The sequence below is a fragment of the Dromiciops gliroides genome, chromosome X (assembly GCF_019393635.1).
Source record: "Dromiciops gliroides isolate mDroGli1 chromosome X, mDroGli1.pri, whole genome shotgun sequence".
NCBI classification, from domain to species: domain Eukaryota; kingdom Metazoa; phylum Chordata; class Mammalia; order Microbiotheria; family Microbiotheriidae; genus Dromiciops; species Dromiciops gliroides.
In genome coordinates this window covers 81,587,214-81,609,559 of record NC_057867.1, presented here as the reverse complement: position 1 = coordinate 81,609,559, position 22,346 = coordinate 81,587,214, and the positions used below count along the sequence as shown (strand labels likewise).

General features: G+C 42.0%; 1 long non-coding RNA gene across 1 annotated transcript; it reads left to right on the top strand.

The window, feature by feature from the left end:
- Nucleotides 1–2,786: 2,786 nt before the first annotated feature.
- On the top strand, nucleotides 2,787–20,352 carry LOC122733809. Its single transcript, XR_006353975.1, has 3 exons — nucleotides 2,787–2,905; nucleotides 10,422–10,527; nucleotides 20,139–20,352. It is a non-coding gene; the product is annotated as an uncharacterized LOC122733809 (long non-coding RNA).
- Nucleotides 20,353–22,346: the final 1,994 nt, after the last annotated feature.

The window sequence follows — 22,346 nt, the reverse complement described above, 5'->3', positions numbered from 1 at the left end:
AATGATGAGTAGGCAGATTTCAGAAACACCTGGAAAAACGTTGATGAACTGATATTGAATGAAGTGAGCAGAACCAAGAGAACTTTGTACCCAGTAACATGATGCGATAATCAATTAAGATAGACTTAGCTCTTCTCAGCAATAGGATGATCAAAGCCAATTCCAAAAATTCTATCCACATCTGGAGAAAATATTGTGTAGTCTGAATGCAGGTCAAAGCATACTGTTTTTGCTTTTTAGTTGTTTTTTTTTCCTTTCTCGTTGTTTTTCTCTTTTGTTCTGATTCTTCTTTCACAACATGACTAATGTTTAAACTTGTGTAACATGGTTGTGTGTTTATAAACCATATCAGATTGCTTGCTGTCTTTGGGAAAGGCTGGGGGAGGGAGGGAGAGAGGGAGGAAAACTCCAAATCTTATAAAATGAATGTTGAAACTATCTTTACATGTTGTTGGAAAAATAAAATACTATTATTACTTCAAAAAAAGTTATTTCTGCCACTGAAGCCTCTTCTAACAACCTGGCACAAGAGAGACACTCAGAGACTTCTGGTTGACTGACACTGTCCAAAGGAAGCCTGCTCCTGACTATAGGGGCTGCAAGGCCAAAACATTGATTGTATGTTAGCATCAGAGAGAAGAAAAATCATAACGAGTATATACATGAAAGAGTTGGGAGAATCGGGAACACCATTCCTAGGCTCAAAAAAGTTGAGGAAGACCAGACTTGATGATCAGCAAAATCTGAGTTGAGCATTTCCGTGTTGATTAGATTTAAATTCAAATTTCTTTAGAACATAAACATTTTTGATCACCTTCTGAATGTTCTGCATAATGTTAGGCTGTGCAGAGGAATAAGAAAGAGGAAGGGTGTAGATTAGGGGGGACAGCACCCCTGGGCTAAGTTCTAGAACTACATAGGCTGGCTTTGTTCTTCTCCTTTTTATTTCCCCTCATTTACTTTGTTTTGTTTTTTAGTGAGGCAATTGGGGTTAAGTGACTTGCCCAGGGTCACACAGCCCTCATTTACTTTGAATCAGGAAGTATTGTTCCACAAAATTAGACACCCCTTCTGGATAATAACATTGAATATATGAAGATGGATTTGTGGGGTTCAGAAAGTGGAAGTGGGGGTTGGCAACAGAATTATGTACTATAGCACTTAGCACACTTCTTTACACATATTAATTGCTTAACAGATGCCTTTACATTCATTAACCCAATAATGGCTGGGAGGACAGAGCCTCCCTTGAATAGATGAAGGGTTTGGGGCTGAGTAATCAAGAGCCTCCACCAATTTACCCTTAGAAAAAATCTAAAGGAAGTGTCAAAAACATCATGAAAATGCAAGTGGGATGAGAACTTGCAAAGATCGAGTCACCATGGCAACAGAGAGCTGTGACTATTTTGCAGATTAGAGGAATCGTGCCTGGTAATTTTCCTTCTGGACATGCTCTGATTGCTTGAGGAGGTTTCTCAACTGTTTCAGACAGTGGTGGATGGAAGTTCCTTTCAAAGGCAATTGAGGGAGAAATGGGGGGCAGCATGTGCCAGACAAGTCACTCCATTACCACCACCTTGTCCAGCGTCTCCCCACAGACCCGGATGGAGACCCACCTGTGCCCTGAACCCAGAGTCTTGGAAAGAACAGCCCCCCCCCCAGCCACCAGACCTGCTTCTAGTCCGTTGGCATTGGAAGTGTATCTCAACCTGCCCCCCATTTCTGTATCTGTCATACACCCTACACTCTGCCCCCCACATAGTCCAGGATCCAGTGACACCCTCCTCCTTGCTGCTCTTGCACAAGACACTGTGCCTCCCAACTCTGGCCATTTTCTCAGGGTGTCCCTCTTGCCTGCAGGGCTCTCCCTCCTCATCTCTGCCTTCTGGTTTCCCTGACTTCTTTCAGGCCCCACTGACAATCCCACCTTCTACAGGAAGCCTTTCCCAGATCTAGCTCCTGGGCCTTTATTCTCTTGCTTTATTTCCAATTCATCCTGTATATGGTTTGTTTGAACTTCAGCTGTTTGTATGTTGCCTCCCTATGAGACTGTGAGGTCCTTGAGAAAAGGGATTGTCTGGCTTTTCTTTTCCTTGCTTTGTGCATGGCACTCAGCAGGCATCTTATCAATGCTTATTGACTGAAAAACTTAGTCACCATCTGCAATTGTCATGAATTTTAGCCTCTTTATCATACAGTCCATCCTATCTCCTCCCCAGCTTATTAAGGTCTTTCTTATCACACACCCCTTGTCTTACTCGACTCTCCATCCCACACTGGTACTACCAGGTGTAGCTGCTATTCCACCAAGCATACTAACACTAGTTGAAGAACACTCCCTCCTGTGTTTTCCCTTAACAATCAGCCAGTAGAATTCCTTGCTAGCCAAGGCATTGAAATGGCACAGCAAGAACACTAATCACAAAGGAGTTATCCACAGCCACGGATATGAACTTGAGCACCTGAAGCCTCCTACCCTTTCGGTGTGGAAGGTTTCTTCTAGATCTGAAAGGCCTGCTCTTTTGCCTTTCAGTATTCCTGGTTTTGCCCCCTTGCCCCCTTCAGTGCAGACTGTTTGAAGGCTAACCTGGGCACACTATTACAACAGAAGGAAGTATAAGCTTCTGGACTTGGAACTCTATTCATGAATCAGTCAACCATTATTAAGTGCCTGCTATGTGCCAGGACCTGTGCTAACCTCTTTTACAAATATTATCTCACTTGATCCTCACAACAACCCTGTGAGGCAGATGATATTCTCCCCCATTTCACAAGTAGGATGCACAGGTGAATCCACTTGTTCAGTATCACACAGCTAGCAAGTTCCTGATTTCCTCCTGACTCCAGGGCCAGTGATCCAGAGGTATGCTGGATATCACTACTCTGTTACTGTGTCTTCTGCTAGGTCAGTTAATGTTTCCTTTATGAATTGGGATGTTAAGGCTTTGGGAGTGTAAATGTTTGTTATTACTGATATTTGCCTACTGTTTATGGTTGCTTACAGTCTAATGTAGTTTTTTATTTGCATTTTGTTATTGTTTGAATATCTGCTCTTGCTTTATCAGATATCATGATTTCACTGTCTGCTGTTTTGGAATCAATTAATGCATCATATATTGGGTTTTTTCCCTCAATCTCCCCAGGTTTATTTCATGTATGTCTTTGTATTTCAAATGTGTTTTTTGTAAATGTCATATTGTAGAATTTTGTTTTCTTCTCCAATCTGTCCCTCTTTCTCATTTTGTTTCCATTTTCCTCTATTTGTCTCTACTATTATACTCTAACATGATGATAAATGAACAGATATGAGAACACACCTCCAACCTCACCCTTTCTATTTTATTTTATTTTATTTTATTTTATTTTATTTTATTTTATTTTATTTTATTTTATGTTTAGTGAGGCAATGGGGGTTAAGTGACTTGCCCAGGGTCACACAGCTAGTAAGTGTTAAGTGTCTGAGGCCGGATTTGAAGTCAGGTCCTCCTGACTCCAGAGCCGGTGCTCGATCCACTGCGCCACCTAGCTGCCCCAACCTCACCCTTTCTAACCAGAGCTCCATGGCTGTTATAGGTTGCACGTATTTTCAGACTTTTTCAAAATATCAATCAGTTGTGTGGGTTATTTTGTTCTCTTTAAAAGATTATTGGATTTCTGGGGAAGGAAAGGGATATGTAGGATGGCTAGGGATGCACCATGCACACAACCACACAAAACAAGAAGAACTTAATATTTTAAAAAGAAAGAAATTACAAGATATATCATAAAACATCAATGATATGGAAAACTGTTAAGGAATAAAAATTTAAGAATTTAATATACTATAATTCATACCTATTCTATTCCATTGATCCACCATTCTACTTTTTAGCCAGAATGAAATTGTCTTTATAATTACTGCTTTATAATATGGTTTGAGATCTGGTATGGCTGGACTACCTTCTTTTGCCCTTTTATTGATTCTTTTGATATCTTCATCTTTTGTTCTTCCAGATGGATTTTGTTATTATTTTTTGTAGATGTATAAAATAATTTTTGATAGTTTGAGTTGTATGGCATTGAATGCATAGTTGAATTTAGTTGGGATTGTCATTTTTTCTATACTATATTGTCTCAGGTAACCCAAGGGAAATTAATATTTTTCCAGTTGTTGAGATCTGATATTATTTGTGTGAGAAGCATTTTATGCCTGTGTTTCTATAATTCCCGGGTTTGCCTTGACAGGTAGACTCCCAGGTACTTTATATCATATTGGAATTAATTGTTTTAAAAGGTTTGGTAGAATTCACTTGTGAATCCGTCTGGTCCTGGGGATTTTTTCTTAGAAAGTTCATTGATCACTTGTTCAATTTCTTTTTCTAAGATTGGGTTATTTAAGTATTTTCCCTCTCCTCTTAATCTGTATAATTTATATTTTGTAGATGTTCATCCATTTCTTTTAAATTGCCAAATTTGGGGCAGCTAGGTGGCACAGTGGATAAAGCACCAGCCCTGGATTCAGGAGGACCTGAGTTCATATCCGGCCTAAGACACCTGACACTCACTAGCTGTGTGATCTCGGGCAAGTCACTTAATCCCCATTGCCCCACAAAAAACAAAAAACAAAAAAAACCCCAAACAAACAAAAAAATAAATCGACAAATTTGTTGGCATATAATTGGGCCAAATAGTTCCTAACAATTGTCTTAATTTCCTCTTTACTGCTAGTCAATTTACCACTTTTATTTTTGATAATGCTAATTTACTTTTCCTCTTTGCTTTTTTTTTCATTAAATGGACAAATTCTTTATTTTAATTTTTTTCATACAACCAGCTTCTAGTTTTATTTGTTATCTCTATGGTTTCCTTGCTTACAATTATTGCCCTCTTCTTTGATTTTCAGGATTTCCAATTTGGTGTTTAATTGAGAATTTTTCATTCATTAATTTTCAAGATATTTTAGTTGCATGCCCAATTCATTAATGTGCTTTCCCTCACTTTTATTCATATAAGTAATTAGAAATATAAATATGATGTACCATATAAAAAAACCAATGAAAATGTCTTCCTATAAAATGGAAGAGGGGCAGCTAGATGGCACAGTGGATAGAGCACCGGCCCTCGAGTCAGGAGTACCTGAGTTCAAATCCAGCCTCATACTTACTAGCTGTGTGACCCTGGGCAAGTCACTTAACCCCAACTGCCTCACTAAAAAACAAACAAAGAAAATGAAAGAAAATTTAATATATCTCATGGAAAAAACAAGTGATATGGAAAAAACAATTAAGGGGTAAACATTTAAGAATTATTGGACAACCTAAAAGCCATGCCATAGAAAAGAGCCTTGATGTAATATTTCAAGAAATCAAACAAATCTTTCACGACGTCTTAGAACCAGAAAGCAAAGAGGAAATGGAAAGGATCTACAGTTTACCCCCCAGAAAGAAAGCCCCCAGATGAAAACTCCAAGCAACTTTAGAGCCACAAGTCCAAGTTTATAGGTCAAAGAAAAAAATATGGGCAACAGCCTCAAAAGAAAGAATTCAAGTAGCAAAGAGCCATAGTCAGGAATACACAGGATTTTGGGAAATTCTCCTAAAGGAGGCAAAAGTAAAGGCTGTCCTATATGTGTTACGGTATTACCCTGCTTGCTCATGTGCAAGCTTAAGGTCCTTTACCCTTTCTTTGTGGAGAATTAAAGACCAAATTCTGCTGCCTCCTGGGACAACCATGGTTTGGTGCCAAAAGCTGCTCTGGGAGGCAGAACTGTCCTATGGAAAGAACCTTGGCTTTTATTGGTTGGGGCTGTTATGGAATCACAGGACCTGGGTTCAAATGCTGCCTCCGATGTTGAGTACCTGTGAGACCCCAGGCAACAACTTAATCTTGTTAGGCCTCAGTCTCTTCTCACCTGGCCAGGAGCTGATCAGGGAGGTCACCAGAGTGCCTGGGATGATGTTTTTTCCCTTCCCTGAATGTCTCACGGCAGCAGCTTTATCTTTCTCCTTGTGCACACTGCTCTGCAGTCAGCATCTATATTTCTCTTTCTCTGGCTCGGGCTCTGCCTGCCTCTGTCTCTGCATCTCGATGTCTGTCTTTGTTTTGTTCCCTGTCTCTCTGTATATGCACTTTATAGGCCTGTGTGTATATATGTGTGCATGGGTGGGTACCTCCCGATATTTTGTAGCCCCTGGTGATTTGGATCTGCACCCAGCTGGCAGTCCAGAACAAAGCTGGCAAGAAGCCCTCCCCTCCTCCTGGCCCAGGGGTCATAATGGAGGCTGAATAAGGATGTGACCTGAATGCCAACAACACAGCATTGCAGGTATCCTTGGCAACAACCTGTCACCATGGCAACCAGTGATTAGAGCTAGCTGCTGCTGCCTTGCTAGAGGAAACTTTTTGCCTCTAGAGACATTGTATTCTCACAAAGGTGGGTGGCTAACTTGGTCTGGATTTCCATGTGAAAAGATGTGAGACCCCCATCCTATTCCCTGCCCTTTGAACAAGCCGGAGACAAGCATCCTGGGGCCCAGTGGTTGGGCTTTTTGTCATAGGGAGCTTCAGTGCCTGTTTATGCTTTCACATTTATATGAATTAAATCATTCACTTCATCAGTAATGTGCAGTGATTAAGGTAGAAAGCATCAGCCACTCCTACAAAGGCAGGGGATTAAGCTCTGCTGGACTTGCATGGGTTCATTTGTACAAGATGGCAAGGGGGGAATTCCTTTTTGCTTTTTTATTAATTTATTACTGAAAAATCACTGGGAGTGGGGCAGCTAGGTGGCGCAGTGGATAGAGCACTGGCCCTGGAGTCAGGAGTACCTGAATTCAAATCCGGCCTCAGACACTTAACACTTACTAGCTGTGTGACCCTGGGCAAGTCACTTAACCCCAATTGCCTCACTAAAAAAAAAAAAAATCACTGGGAGTGTTATGGCACAATTAACACAGAAAATACTCAGCCAGGTACTCGAGGTGGAGAGAGAGAGAGAGAGAGAGAGAGAGAATTTATTACACGTGGACCCAAAGGGGGTTTCAAGCCTCCAACAATGCGTGGTGAGTCTTGTAGCCCACCTGGTTATATATAGGAAGAGTAGGCATGGTATAGTGGCAAGTATATCAAACGAAGATGAGGTCAGTTATTCACCGAACAAAGGATGCATAGTGGCGCCTAGTGTTTAAGGGAGGCTTTTAGTTGCCGCTGGGGCACCTCAAGGCCAGGATCTGTTTGAGACAGACAAGGTCAGAGGCTACCTGTGATTTTTCCACATCAGGAGGAGGGCCTTGCTCCAGGATTAGATAGACTTAATTTGCACCATACACCCCCTTGGTTCTGCAGGAAGTCTGATGGCGGGAGGAAGAGTTTGGTCTTAATTAGCCTTGAAGGATCAAAAATTCTAGGCAATTGTATTAATTGACTTGCCCTCAAGTCCACTCCCTGGTTGGTAAGATCTCCAGCACAAACTGTGTGAGCTTAGGCAAATACCATTCCAGCAATGATATTCAGTGTTCTGAAGACCCTCCCAGCTTTGTCTGTGTGGTGACAACCCTTCTAGTGCAGCTAGTCAGCAGATAGCCTGAGGTCCCTCTGAAGCAGTGCCATTCTGGGTTCCAAGGTCCCTTTTATCTCTGGCATTCTGTGATGCTAATCTGATCCTCCCCACCTCTGACATTGTGTGTTCCAGGGTCCCTTCCAGCTCTGACATTCCATCTTCTCTGATCTCTGGGTCCTCCCAGACCTCACATTCTCTCATCTAAGGGTGTTCCCAGCCCTGACATTCTGTGATCTGTTCTCCAAGTGTAACATCACCTGACAGTTGTGAGCTCATTTTGAAAATGATCTCAGGGATGATATAATGCCCCACCTCAGTACACAAGGCTCCTTCCTCTGTAACTTCAAAGGATTTTTTAGAGGAAACTTTATGGGTTAAGACAATTCCTAACATTTAGGCAGAGGTTGGACTCTTTGCTTAAACTGACATTTGTATCTATCTCTATTTAACGTCTGTCCCTTAATGGCTGAGGCAAAACTCAGGTTACTAGAAACCTTTGTGTAAATAAAAATCAGATTACTATATTGTCTAAGCCTAGATAGGGATTCAGAGGGGAAGCTGGTGAAGGAGCAGACCTCTTCTTGGAACATTCCTTAGGCCTCAAGCAATGTGCAGAAATGACTAAATGTGTCCTTAGGTTCACCTTATGATATGTAAACACCAAAAACACATCCAGGGAAAAGGTACCCACCTCGGAGTAGTCTTAGGGCCCCCAGAAGTCCAAATTAGGCTCAGACCTCCCATGTACCTCCTTAAGGAGGAGATTAAGATAATGAGGAGATACCCTACTTTTTCTCACTATAAATATAACCATTTTCATCTCCCTATTCAAGACACATCTCTCCTTGGGTGATTCTCCCTGTGGTCATTACAGTATTTTAATAAAACTTGGCAAACTGAGTCATTGAGTCTTATAATTCCTTTGGGACACCTTCTGATCAATTTGATCAGTTAAATCCATCCCTATTACTACATCACTTCCTCTTGTCATCCTTCCTTTTCTCTTAACTGTTTCTCCAATTATTTCCCTGTTGGATAAGATAGATTTTCCTACACAACTGAGTATGGGTATATAGTCTTCCCCCTTTGGAAAGATTCCAATGAATGATGTCCAAGTGTTGCCCACTAACTCCCCCCCCCTCCCTTCCTCCTTCATTGCAACAGCTCTTTCTTGTATGCTTCCTTCCTTCCTTCCTTCCTTGCTTGCTTTCTTGCTTGCTTGCTTTCCTGCTTTTTGGTGAGGCAATTGGGGTTAAGTGACTTGCCCAGAGTCACACAGCTAGTAAGTGTCAAGTGTCTGAGGCTGGATTTGACCTTATGTCCTCCTGAATCCAGGGCCAGTGCTCTATCCACTGCACTACCTAGCTGCCATTTTATGCTTCTTTTCTATGAGAAAATCTCCCCCATTCTATCTCTCCCTTCTCCTAGTGCCTCCCTCTTTCTCACTCCTTCATTTTCTTTATGAGATCACCCCAACATAATCAACAAACAACCATGGTCTCTGTCTATGCAGAATCCTTCTAATTGATAAAGATCTTATGAATTACATGTATTATATATTGTGACAAATTATAACTTGAGAGGCATAGTTTCAGGATAATTCAATCATTTTATTCATTAGGCCTGCAAGTTATTAATAAAAGGATGGTTCTTTTGTTGTCTCAGACTAAAGATGATCATGGTGGTTGGGTAACAGCTTATATAGCCCTGAAACAGTAGGTGGTTCATCAAGTAGCAATCAAATCAAACTTCTTAAGATAATTGGAGGTGGGCTATCTTAAAATGAAGCAGTATACCAGACTAATTATAGCTTTACACTATCCATTCAAAGCCCTTTTCCCATGAATGGACTGAGAGACTCTGGGAGGAAGAGCCTTCCTTCAGCTATCTAGACAACAGGATTTGTCTCCACCCAAGCTGGAGTAGAACACAATGAGCTTCCCTGCCCTAGATGAAATTCCTTGCATGGTTGGCTAGGGACTGATCAAGATGAAGAGGGTTAAATGCAATATTATCATTACAGTCTCTCAGTAAAAATGTCAGGGTTTTTAGAATATAGGAGGGAAGTTCTGAATCTTCTCACGAAACCAGTTATTGATATCCATAACTTACAGTATATGGGAGTGTAAACAATTGAACCTTATTGAGTCTCTTTTCTGTTTATACATTTATGCTTCTCTAACCTTGCATTTTAGAATGCTTAAGCTTTCTCTATTTTATAAAATGTCCAGTACCCTTGACTACTCAGTTTTTCTCTATAGTTTATTCTACATTGTAATCCTAGCTCTTTGCCTTCCCTAATATCTTATTCATAGCTCTCTGATTCTTTAAAATAGGCGCCACTAACTCTCGTGTGATCCTGACTGTGTCTCCCTGGTATTTGAATTTTTTTCTGCTTGTAATATTTTGTCCCTTACCTAGGAGCTCTGGAATATGGGTATAGTATTTCTGGGAGTCTTCATTTTGGGATATCTTTTTTTAGTGAGGCAATTGGGGTTAAGTGACTTGCCCAGGGTCACATAGCCCAGGGTCACATAGTGTTAAGTGTCTGAGGCCAGATTTGAACTCGGGTACTCCTGACTCCAGGGCCGGTGCTCTATCCACTTTGCCACCTAGCTGCCCCATTTGGGGATATCTTTCAGGAGGTTATTGATGGATTTTTTCACTTTCTATTTTACCTTCTGGATCTAAGATATCAGAGTAGTTTTCTTGGATAATTTTCTTGAAATAATGCCTAGGCTCTTTCTTTTATCATGGGTTTCCGGCACTTCAGTAACTTAAATGATCTCTCCTTCAACTATTGTCCAAGTAAATTGTTTTTCTGATGAGATTTTACGTAATTCTTTTCTTTATTTTCATTCTTTCTGATTTTGTTTTATTGTAGGGAGCAAGCCACTCTCCACTGAAATAGGTTGCGCAAGATGGAAAGGCCAATGTTGAGAAGCAAATGCCTGGCCATCACCTTCCAGAGCTCTACCTATGACAGCACTGTAAGTCATGGAGACTGTGGAGTATATGGGTGGAGGGGAATCTGGAAGAAGAAGGGACATAGTTCACTGGTGGTAATTGTTCATTTGTATTAACTCGATGTGAGCTGGTGCCCTGGAGGATGCCATGCGCTAACCTTTCTGCCAATGCTGCTATGCCCCAGCCCTTCTGAAGGGATCTCTGAATCCCTGTTTCATTCTGAACTTTTTGCCTACTCCCTTCCACCTTCTTAATGGTGGTGATAGTGGTGGTGGTAGTGGGGCACTCCTTTCCAAACTCCCAACTCTGCATGGAAGGCTCCCTGATGTTCTAGGGAGTACTGGGCCTTGTCATTTGCCCTGATACTGGCACCCTTAGTGGCTCTGGTCTTTCCACCCACCCAGCAGGTGACCCTTCCTGTGTGCATTGTCATGCCCAATTAGAGTGGGAGCTCCTTGAGAGAGAGAGAGCACTGACTCTGTATTGATTTGTAATGGCAGTGGTTACCATGGTTCTAGGCTCATAGTAAGTAAGCACGGCACCAATGCTTTTTCAGTCATTCCTTTACTTTTCATTAACACTACTTGTATTTTGAGCCTCCTGACTCTGTGTGCTTGTCAGGAAAGCTCCTGTATACTGGTGGGAGTATACTAAGTGGCAGTAGATTGTCAGATGCTGAAGTTCCTATATTAACTGGAGGAGTGTGATGGTCAGGGATACTAGGTAGTGGTCATGAAAGGTCTCTGAAGGTATCTGCCCCCTTCATTGCAAGAGGGAACCTGAGACCAAGGGTCATTCTCCTATGACCTCATTTGTTGACAGGGTAAACCCAATTAGACTCAAGTTTCCAGAGGACACAGGGACCAAAACCTCAGCTGCATGGCAGATCAAGAGAGTGAGGTCTCCTGGGCACACAGGATTGCATGTGACTGAGACAATGTATGTGGCTCTTCCACTGTGAGTGAGTATGTGTGTGTGTACTTGTGTCTGATTGTTCAGTGCTCTATATCTAGCCATGTAGCTGTCCTAGCTAGAGTGATTTCAGATTGCATTAATACAAGCATGAAGTGGAGCCTGGGGTAGATGATAGGGGCCCAGTCTTGAAGTCAGGAAGACCTAGGTCCACGTCCTACCTACTGCCTTGGCCACATGAACATAAGCAAATCGTTTAAGCTCCCCCTGAGTACCAGCCAGCCAGGAGCAGCAGGACTCTGTAAGCTGGAGTGCCCCCACACCACTGAAATCACTGGGCTGGATAAAACAGTCATGCCAAAGAGAGAAGCAACTCTCTGTGGTCCTGGTCTGACCACACCTAGAATATCATGTTCACTTCTAGGATCCACATTTAGGATTGACAGGCAGGGATGGTGAGGGGCCTGGAAACCTCAGCCTATGAGGGCCACATGAAAGGAGGAGGTTGTGTGGTAGACTCAGGACCTAGGTTTGAATTCTAGCTCTACTTCCTGTGGCCTGTGTGACTGTGGAATTGACCCTTGCCTTCAGTCACTGAACCTCTGTCAGAGGCACAAATGAGAAGAGCAGGGGTCTCAAGTCATGGCAAAAGAGACAAAATTGAATCACAGGATCCCGAGTTTATATACACTCTCAGATTCATGCTGCTGGTCAGTGTGCCTAGGCCAGTGGAACCAACTTAAACAATGTAACAGAACTCTCACACTGATGAATACAGGAACAATCTCTTCTTTAGGGGGGGGATGGCTGCTTTTAACTGAAACACACTGTTCAGTGCATTGTATTTGACTTACATGTTTGTTGATATGTATCCTGGCTACAGCCTTGCCTTTCTTCCAGCTGGCGACCCCTAGGTCATTGCTCAGGTACAGTCATCATGCTGTATTTTGTGAACCCATTCCAATCTATCCCCCTCAAATCTTCCTCTCCAGGCCTGCTTCCTCTAGTTTAAGTGGAGGCGATTGGGCGCTGCCAGCTCTAAATTCCATGAATCTCTAAGTGGGCAGCATGTCACTCTGCAGAGGGAAGACAGCAGAGGCAGTGGGAGGTGTCCTGACGTATCTGAAGAACTGTCACAGGGCAAAGGGATTACACTTTGGCCTAGCTTCAGAATGAAAATCCAGAATCAAAAGGAAAAATATAATGCCTGACACATAGTAGGTGCTTAATACCTCTGTGATTGATTGATTAATGGATTGATGCCAGGGATGCAGGATTGTCTTAACATAATAAAAAACTGAACTTTCCAAAGACTGACCTTGGTTGAGAGGTAGTAAGTCCCCCATTATGGAAGGACTCCAAGCAGAGATAGGAAGGCTTCTTGTCAGGGAAATCATAGAGAGGCTTCGTTGTGTCTCAGGCAGGAAATGAGAGGCTGACTCCATCCTTTCCAGGACCAGGATTCAAGGTGCCTGTGAACTGTGTGCTCTGGCACTGCTTTCATAGGGTTATGATGAGGGGCATCTCCATTTCTTTACTCTTCTCTCCTAGAAAGCTGGCAGCCTCTCTTTCAAGAGCAAATACACTAGTTGCCCTTGATCAATCCCTTCTCCATAGGGGCCCAGGTGCTGGGCCCCAGAGATTGTTCCCAGGAGCACCTTGTGCTACCCATGGGACCCTTTCTGCACTGTCCTCAGGATCTCCGTATGGCCAGATCTCTTTCCTGCCTTTCTCTTCTTAGAGGGACATCAGGATTTTAATGTCTGCAGGCTCAGTGTCCCCGGGCATCTTGAGACAGCGCCAGTGTCTCCCCTCTGGTCAGGGCAGGCTTTTTCTCCAGGTCCTTGTTCTCTGGCTCCCTTCCTTTGAGTCATATGTGAAATTCTCTTTCACCTCTCTTGCTCCCACTAGCAATGCCCCTGACCCTTTCTTGCTGGCCCAGGCTCCAGGCTTCCTTTCTGTAACCTTCCCATGGCTCAGTCTCCCCTCATGCCTAATGTTTCTTGCTATTTACTGTACCAGTGATGCTCACTTTTCTTCCATTCCTGGTCCTTCCTAAAGCTTCCTCTTAGTTGGTTCCCTCTCCTTTCTCTCCTCTTCTCAGGACAGAGATCACTTGAGACAATCATAATGAGAGAACCCCTCATGTTTCTGTAGAACTCTGAGATGGATATAGGGCTTTCCTTACAAAAGCCCTGATAGGTAGGGAATGCCAGGATTATTCTACTTTACAGTGATAACTCTGAGGCTTAAGAGCTTACTGGGCAAGAAGGGCAAGGATGAGAAAATGGCAAAGAAGTTACCAGTCAGTGCTGCTGGATGGAAGGGCCCCTGGAGAATTGATCCCTCTGGCCCCCTCTCGTTCACTCTAAGAGCCTTGACCAAGAGATGGTTTACATTTCTATACTGCTTTACTGTCCATAGATCAGGACAGATAGGTGGCTCAGTAGATAGAGTTCTCAGCCCAGAATCAGTAAGATATGAGTTCAGATCTAGCCTCAGACTAGATATTAAACTATCTGTGTGACCTGAGTAAATCACTTCACCCTGTTTGCCTCAGTTTCCTGATTTGTAAAATGAGCTAGAGAAGGAAATGGCAAACCATTCCAGTATCTCTGCCAAGAAAACCCCAAATGGGGTCACAAAGTGACATGACTGAATAACAAAAATATACAGAGCCATCCTACAGAAGAGAAAAAATTTTTTAAATCAATGAAACAAATCCATACATTTAAAATGTCTGAAAATGAATGCATCCTGCCATCCCTGTGGACATGTCATGTTTGTAAAAGAACAGTAAGACTTGTCTTCCTCTTTTTTAGGGCCATGTATTGCTAAGAGTTTATAAATGTTTAATAAATGCCTTTTTGGCCAATTTAGGGACTGTGAAGATTATAACACAGCCTTTTGGGGCCATCTGGTGGTTGATGAAAGTATTGAAGAATATCATAGGACAGGGCGGTCTTTGGTGACATCTGGTGGCCAAAGTCGATATTGCAGAATTTAGCTCTTTGGGGCCATCTTGTGGACATAACGGATATTGCATCGTAATTAAAGTTGGAGGCCAAAAGGGAATATATTATACAATTGAGATCCCTGTCTTGTGTTCAATGCAGATGTTACACTTTTAGCTCACCATTTCATGTCCAAGCCTCTGACTCCATTTCAAACCCTATTTTTTTTTAAATTTTAGCCCATGTTACAACTCCTTCCTGGCTAAGCAGGCACAATGGAGCTCAATAAAATCCTAAATTTAAGAAATGAGGACAGTAGTCAATTCCTTCAGTGTCACTATGGATTCTGACTAAATCATCAACATCAAAATTATCTGTTAAACTCTCTATCATATCAAAAGTCATCTGATGCAGCATAATACTTCATAGCCATGATGTTTTGAAGGAAATTTAGGGAAAACATATAAAGTTTGCCTAAGACTTTACCAGTGTAAAGTCAGAAATTCAGGTAAATATCTGTCCCGTTGTCCAGGGTTTGTTGTTACTTGGTTGCTCAGTGATGTATGACTTTCTGTGATGCCATGGATTTTTAACCATGGAGTTTTCTTAGAGAAAATACTGGAGTGCTCTGCTATTTTCTTCTCCAGTGTGTTCTCATTTTACAGATGAGGAACTGAGTTAAATAAGGGTTAAGTGACTTGCCCAGAGTCACATATCTAATAAGTATCTCAGGCCAGAATTGACGTCAGATCTTTCTGGCTCCAAGCCCAGTGTTCTATCCAATGGGCCACCTATCTACCCTATCCAGAGATACTAAGACAAACAAACAAACAAAAAATACCGGGTTATACAAAGCCAGAGAGTGAGGCTGCACCTGTAGTTATTGCCCTCTGTTTTAGGGCTGGGACACCAACTTGGCTTTTCTACTTCCAAATCTCTTCTTCTTGCTGAGAGAAGGGATTTTTTTCTATTATGTTGATAACCAATTATTGAATTAGGATTAAGGCTTCTTCTCTCTATTAACTCATTCATGAACCAGCCTCTGAAGGACATTGTTGTTATATAAATTTTCCAAATCCTCAGGGAACATGCTCCTTGATCCTAGGCAGGACCCTAGTCAACTAGAAGATCTATTTCTATTTAGAGAAATCTAATCTAGGTGAATTCCAGCCCTAAAGCATTAAGTCTATGCCCTTGCAGCCCTGCATTATAGTTCAGGGTAACCTTGCTCATGAAGGAGGAAACCAACTAGAGTGGTCTGAGTAGAGATGCATTTCTTCGTCCAGGTTCTTGGAGGTGGCTGAGTCTCATAATCAAGCCAAGTTCTCAGCAGGAGGAGTTGAAGACTCGCCTCTTCATTAATATCCTCACCTTCTTAGTAATTATTCACCAATCAGTATTTATTTTCATCTTTCAGGACATTTCCTTTTTTTTTAGGCATTTTTTTTTTTTTTGCGGGGCAATGAGGGTTAAGTGACTTGCCCAGAGTCACACAGCTAGCAAGTGTCAGAGGCCGGATTTGAACTCAGGTCCTCCTGAATCCAGGGCTGGTGCTTTATTCACTGCACCACCTAGCTGTCCCCAGGACATTTCCTCTGCCAAAGTTACTTAAGCATTCAGTGATCTCCATGGTTTCGTCTTTGGTTACAGAGAGGGACCGCGGATCATCAATTTATCAATTTATCAGCTAGTCTAATTAATAAACTGATTATTGGCTATTCTGAAACCACGTCTCTCAGGCAGTTCAATCATCTCATTGCCCCTGAATTATTTTCTCCATCCCTCTCAATTGATACACTCCATTCTGAAGAAAGCCATCTTTCTCCTTTCAGACATTGCCAACATTCTCAAATGTGTGGTGTGTATCTGTGACCTTGCTTCTCCCCCTCCCCAGTCATTCCTTGAAGGCCTTCAGTGGGTCCACAGGATCACAGGACCCTAGACCTACAGATAGGAGGGACCTCAAAGACCATCTAGAGCGATCCCTTCATTTGACAGCGGCGATTTAGCCAAGTTCACACGTAAGATTTTAGATCAAGAGCTGCAAGGGAAATTACAGGTTATCTATCCCGCCTACTCAATTTATAGCTGAGGAAACTGAGGCCAAGAGGGAAGTGACTTGCTTAAGGTCACACATAGGAATATAGATCTGGGGCTGAAAGGGATTTCAGGGGCTTTGTAGCGAAACTTCTCATTTTACTAATCTAGGAATGGAAGCTCAGAGATCTTAAGGGACTTGCTCAGGTTTACACCAGGTCATTAGTGACGGTTCCAGGACTGGAGCCCAGGGCTCTTTGACTCCAAAGCCAGGCTCCTTTCATTCTACCCCCAAATGCCCCCATTGCCAAACCCCGCTTCCTCTTTCTGTGTCCAGGTAAAGAGTGTTGTTGCCATCAAGCAATGTCTAATTTGGTGAGTTCAGGCTGAGTGGAAATGGGAAGGAGAACAAAGGTCAGGGAGGCAGGCTGGGACAAGGCTTTCCAGAGAGTGCTGTTGCTTTAATCCTCACCTTACCTCTGTCTCATTCTCTACCTTCTCCTCTCCACAGAGCCTAGCCTCGTCCTGTACAGGCAGAAAGGGCTCGACAGAAGGGTTTTTTTTTTCCTAGAGTGAACTGACTTAAAATCCAATGGACAAGGGAGTGATAACTCAAATTTTTGTGGCCATCATCGACTCAGTGTTTACACAAATCTTTTGAGCCTAAGCAGTTTTTGCCAATCATTGGAACTTTTCCACATACACAAACTTCTTGAAGATGGTCCTTCATCTTCAGTCTCCTGTCAGATTTTGGGATGGAAAGTAGAACAAGTACAGTGTTGAAATCCACATCGGGTCTTTTCTAATCATAGCAGATTCACGGCCACTGGCTCTTTGCTCCTTTGAGACTAGTCACCTGGCAGCAAAGGGCACCTGGGTCATGTGTTCCATTATTCTGTATCTATATCAGAGTAGCTGTAGAAAGAAGGAGCCAGGTTTGGTACACAGTCTGTATTTTTCCTCTTTGACACCAATACTTGATGTACTGATGCCTATGGGAATCCTCAGATATGTGGGGCTGGGTGAGAAGGAGGTGTTGTATCCCCATCAGACTCTGGTGTTGGGGATTAGTCTAGAAGGTGGGACCTGGTGGTTCTTTAGGTCCCTCTGGTTCTGGCGGGGAGAGGATTGGGGAGGGGAGCCCCTCCCCACTCATTCCTCTTGTTTCCTGATTTGGCAGTTAATAGTGTGTTTATTTTTATTCTGGACCCCAAGGACGCCCAATCAACATGGCATTTCCATGTACGTGGTCAGATGGATTAAAAGGGGGGGGCGGTTCACCGTCTCCCTCTTCTCATTCTTATTTTCCCCTCCCCCATCCCTATCTCCCCTGACCCGCCCCCCAACCCCAGGAGAAAAACAACACGATTTAAACAAGGAGGCATACTCAAATTCCCACCTTGGCTGTGCCTGAAAATGTTATGTCTTATTCTGCATCTTGTGTCCATCACCTTTGTGCCTCAAGGTGGATTGCATGTCATTAACTGCTCACTGCACTGGTCGGCTCTGAAGTCTGTCAAGGTGGCCAAAACCATCCCTTTTAGGCATTCCGACCATCTGGGGAACTGGATGCAGAAAGAAAGTGTCTTTATGGGGCCAGGTTTGCCCAAGCCCAGCTCCCACTTAGGATTTGTCACCTATTTCACTGGGGCTTGCAGACTGATTTAAAAAAAAAAAAACTTTGAGGAAATTCAGTTTGAGAGTCTATAACCACAGCAATAACACAACCCTTGCAATAAGTACTCAGGGTCCAGAAAGACACATTCCCCTATGGACTAAGTCCAGATGTGCATCTCTTTCTGGATCTTAATCTATAACCTCTAGCACAAGAGCGGTGAGTGGCTGGTGTGATTCATCCTCAGTTCTCTGAATTAGGATTTATCATTGCTTTAATCGGAATTCTGAAATCAAAGGGGTTTTTTCCTATAATGTTGTATAAATTATTCTAGTTCTGCTCATTTCAGTCTTCACTACAATATAGTTGTCTGTCCATTTTCCTCTGGAACTGTCCATCATGACTTATGGCAAAAGCATATTCCATTATGTTCTTTTGCCACAATTCGTTTACTCATTTCCCATTAGGTGCCCACCTTCTTAATTTCTATCTTCGGGAAACTATGAAAGGAACTGCTATCAATAATTGGTGTGTACGATGGTTGCTTTCACAGTAGGCCTCATATTGGTTTTGTTTGTTCAAAATGCATTCACAGTTTAGTGCTTGGGCGGGGCGGGGCATAGCTCTAACTTGCTTTCCAGAGTTGCAGGAACAATTCTTATCTTCATTAATCATGCCTTGGTATGCCTGTTTTCCCATAGCCTCTCTGACCTTTTTTGATTTCCAATTCTGGTGTGTAAGAGGTAGAAGCTGAGAGTTCTTTTAATTGGCATTTCTTTCATTATTAGTAATTTGGAGCATTTTGTCATATGGTCTTTGATAGGTTAGATTTCTCCTTTGAAAATTGCCTGGTCAAAGAAGCGAAAATTGAGGGGATGCCCATCAATTAGAGAAGGGCTGAACAAGTTGTGCTACATGATTGTGATGGAATGTAATTGTGCTGTAAGAAACATATTATATGCAGAAATATGTTTAATGTGATCGTACACATATAACCTATATCAGATTGCTTGCTGTCTTGGGGAGGGGGTAGGAGGGTATGGAGGGAGAAAAATTTGAATCTAGACATCTTATAAAAACAAAGGTTGAAAACTAAAAAAAGTATAGTGTAAGGTGAGAGAATTGTTGAAGTGTAAAATGGATAATTTTGGTTAAATTAAATTTTTCTTGCATAAATAAAACCTATACAGCCAAGAATAGGAGGAATGCAGAATACTGGGGACAACTTTCATAGATAATCTCTCAGGTTATGATTGGGTTGTAATATTTCTGTGGTGTAGGAAATGATGAGCTGTTCGATTTAGAAAACAACAAGGGAACACCTGGATTTAGGAAGGAAGATGCTATCTACCTTCAAAGAAACAGATGACAATTGGAAATAAGCCAAGTACAGTCTCACATATCTGTGCATGAGCATATATGTATATGTTTATACATATCTAGGCATATGTATATGTGTGTATACACATGTATGTGTTAAATATATATACAAACATTTGTGTTGTATATATATGTGTGTGTCCTGCTTACTTGTAGCCTTCTTTAGGGTGGGGTTGGGGAGAGGAAGGGAAAACAGCAAAGAAACACAGAAAGCCTATAAGGAAGCAAAGCAAAGCTGGGTAGCTTTGAAAACAAAGTGCGGTATTTATTTCATAGGTTTTCTTGAAATGGAAATTTATTGTTTTACATTGAATCTTCTCTTATGTTCTGCTGTGTACATGGCAATTTTTTCCTCTTTTCTTTTTTTCTGTTTAAGTTTAAAATAAATTCTAAAACTTATTTTAAAAATTAAAAAAAAAAGAAATATATTATGAGCAGGATGGTTTCTGAAAAACCTGGGAAGATTTACATGAAATGATGCAAATTTCAGTGAGCAGAACTAGAACATTGTAAACAGTAACGGCAATGTTGTGACATTGCTCAACTGTGAGAATTAGCTACTTTCATGAAGACCATGATCCAAGACACTTTCAAAGGAATAATGATGAAAAATGCTGTCTTCAGAGAGAGAGAGAGAGAGAGAGAGAGAGAGAGAGAGAGAGAGAGATTGAACTGATGAATGCTGAGTGTATATTGAAGTCTTTGTTTTCACTTTGTTTTTCTTTCCTGTTTTTAGACTTTTCTCAACTTGGCTAATATGGAAATATGTTTTGCATGACTTCACATGTATTATATTGCTTGCCATCTAAATGGGTGGTAGACAGGCAGGAGGGTATCAGAATTTGGAATTGAAAAAAAATTTTTAATAGAACATTAAATGATCCAAGGCAGTTCCAAAAGACTTATGATGGAATATGCTCTCCACATCCAGCAAAACAACTATGGAGCCTGAATGCAGATCAAAATATACTATTTTTACTTTGTTGTTGTTATTTTTTTCTTGTGGTTTTCCCTTTTGTTCTGATTCTTCTTTTACAACATGACTAATATGTAAATAAGCATAACATGAGTGTGTATGTGTGTGTGTGTTTGTGTAAATACACAGGGATGGACGTGGATGGAGAGAGAGGGGGGACACACAGACAAAGAGAGGGGGGACACATGAATGGAGGGAGAGCACAGACAGACAGGGACAGATGGGCCTTCAGGCCATCTGGGTGAATACTTGTCTGAGATGTAGAGTTTCGGGAAGGACAGCTGAGCTCTTAGCTTGTTCTTCAAAGGACATTCACAGTCTCCATAATCCTTGTCAGAGAGACGTTGCTCACAAGGGATATATTTACCTGGGGTCTTTCACATCTTTTTAGGAGGGTCTTAAACTAAAAATGCCTCCATTTTAGGCAGCTAGGTGGCACAGTGGATAGAGCACCAGGCCTGAAGTCAGGAAGGCTCATGGTCCTCAGTTCAAATGTGGCCTCAGACACTCACTAGCTGTGTGACGTTCAGCAAGTCACTTAACCTTGCTTGCCTCAGTTCCTGATCTGTCCAATGAGCTGGAATAGGAAATGGGAAACCATTCTATTATCTCTGCTAAGAAAACCCCAACTGGGGTCAGGAAGAGTCGGGCATGACTGAAACGAATGAAAAAGCTCCAAATGGAGGGAATAGGAAGGTGAAAAAGCCTCCCCCACTTATCAGCCCGGTCCTCTGGGTGAGGAAGAGCCAAGAGGTCAGTGAATCCTGGGCTCCATGGAAAGGAGTAAATTGCAAGAAGACTGGACGAGAAGGACGGGGTTTGGTTATGAGAGGCTTTAAAAGCCAAACAAGATTTTATATTTGACCCTGGAGATGATATGCGGCCACTCGAGTTCATTGAATAGGTTCATGACATGGTCCTTCCTAATCCTCTGGTTTAGGAAGGTGATGTTGGCATCTGAATGGAGGATGGATGGCAGTGAGGAGAGACTGGAGGCAGTGAGGCCAACCAGCAGGCTGTGGCCATGAGGTGACGAAGGTCTGCCCCAGGGTGGTGTCAGAATGGGAAGGAGGGAAGGGGGTGTGTATGAGAGGTGCTGTGAAGGTAGAAGCAATAGGAATTGCAGGAGATTGCAATGTGTGAGGTGAGGGAAACGACCCTCTTCTTCCTCTTGGTGAAAAGGACCCTTTTCTCCAGTTCAATCTCTAACTCGGCATTGGTGTGTCCAAAGCTCTTTGATTTTCATTCTCAGGAGAACAGGCACTTGCAAGTAAGTGCTACAGCCAGCAAGTGCAAAGCATAGGGGCTCCCAGGCCCCTTTTATCCCTAGTCCCTAAGGGAAAATGGAAGCTCCCCTTGTTCATCACTGGCTGATTACTTATGGGTTACAGTCTAAGGGCAAAAGCTAGCTAAGGGGAATGCAGTATTCTTTTTTTTTTTAATTAATAAAGTATTTTTTTCCCGTTACATGTAAAGATAGTTCTTAACTTTTGTTTATACAAGCTCTCCATTTTCAAATTTTTTCTCCCTCCCTCCCCCCTCCCCTAGACAGCAGGCAATCTGATATAGGTTTTCATATATATATATATATATATATGTATATATATGTATATATATGTATATATATGTATATATATGTATGTATATGTATATATGTATATGTATATATATGTATGTATATGTATATATGTATATATATATGTATATGTATGTGTATATATATACATAATAACATTAAACATATTTCTGCATTAGTCATGTTATAAGAGAAAAATCAGAGCAATGACAACAAACCTCAAAATAGATAAACATCAGCACCAAAAACAAAAGAAGTAGTATGGTTCATTTAGCATCTATACTCTACAGTTCTTTTTTTTCCCCCTGGATTTGGAGATCCTCTTCCATCATGAGTCCCCTGGAACTCTTCTGTACCATTGCATTGGTGAGAAGAATCTAGTCCATCACAGT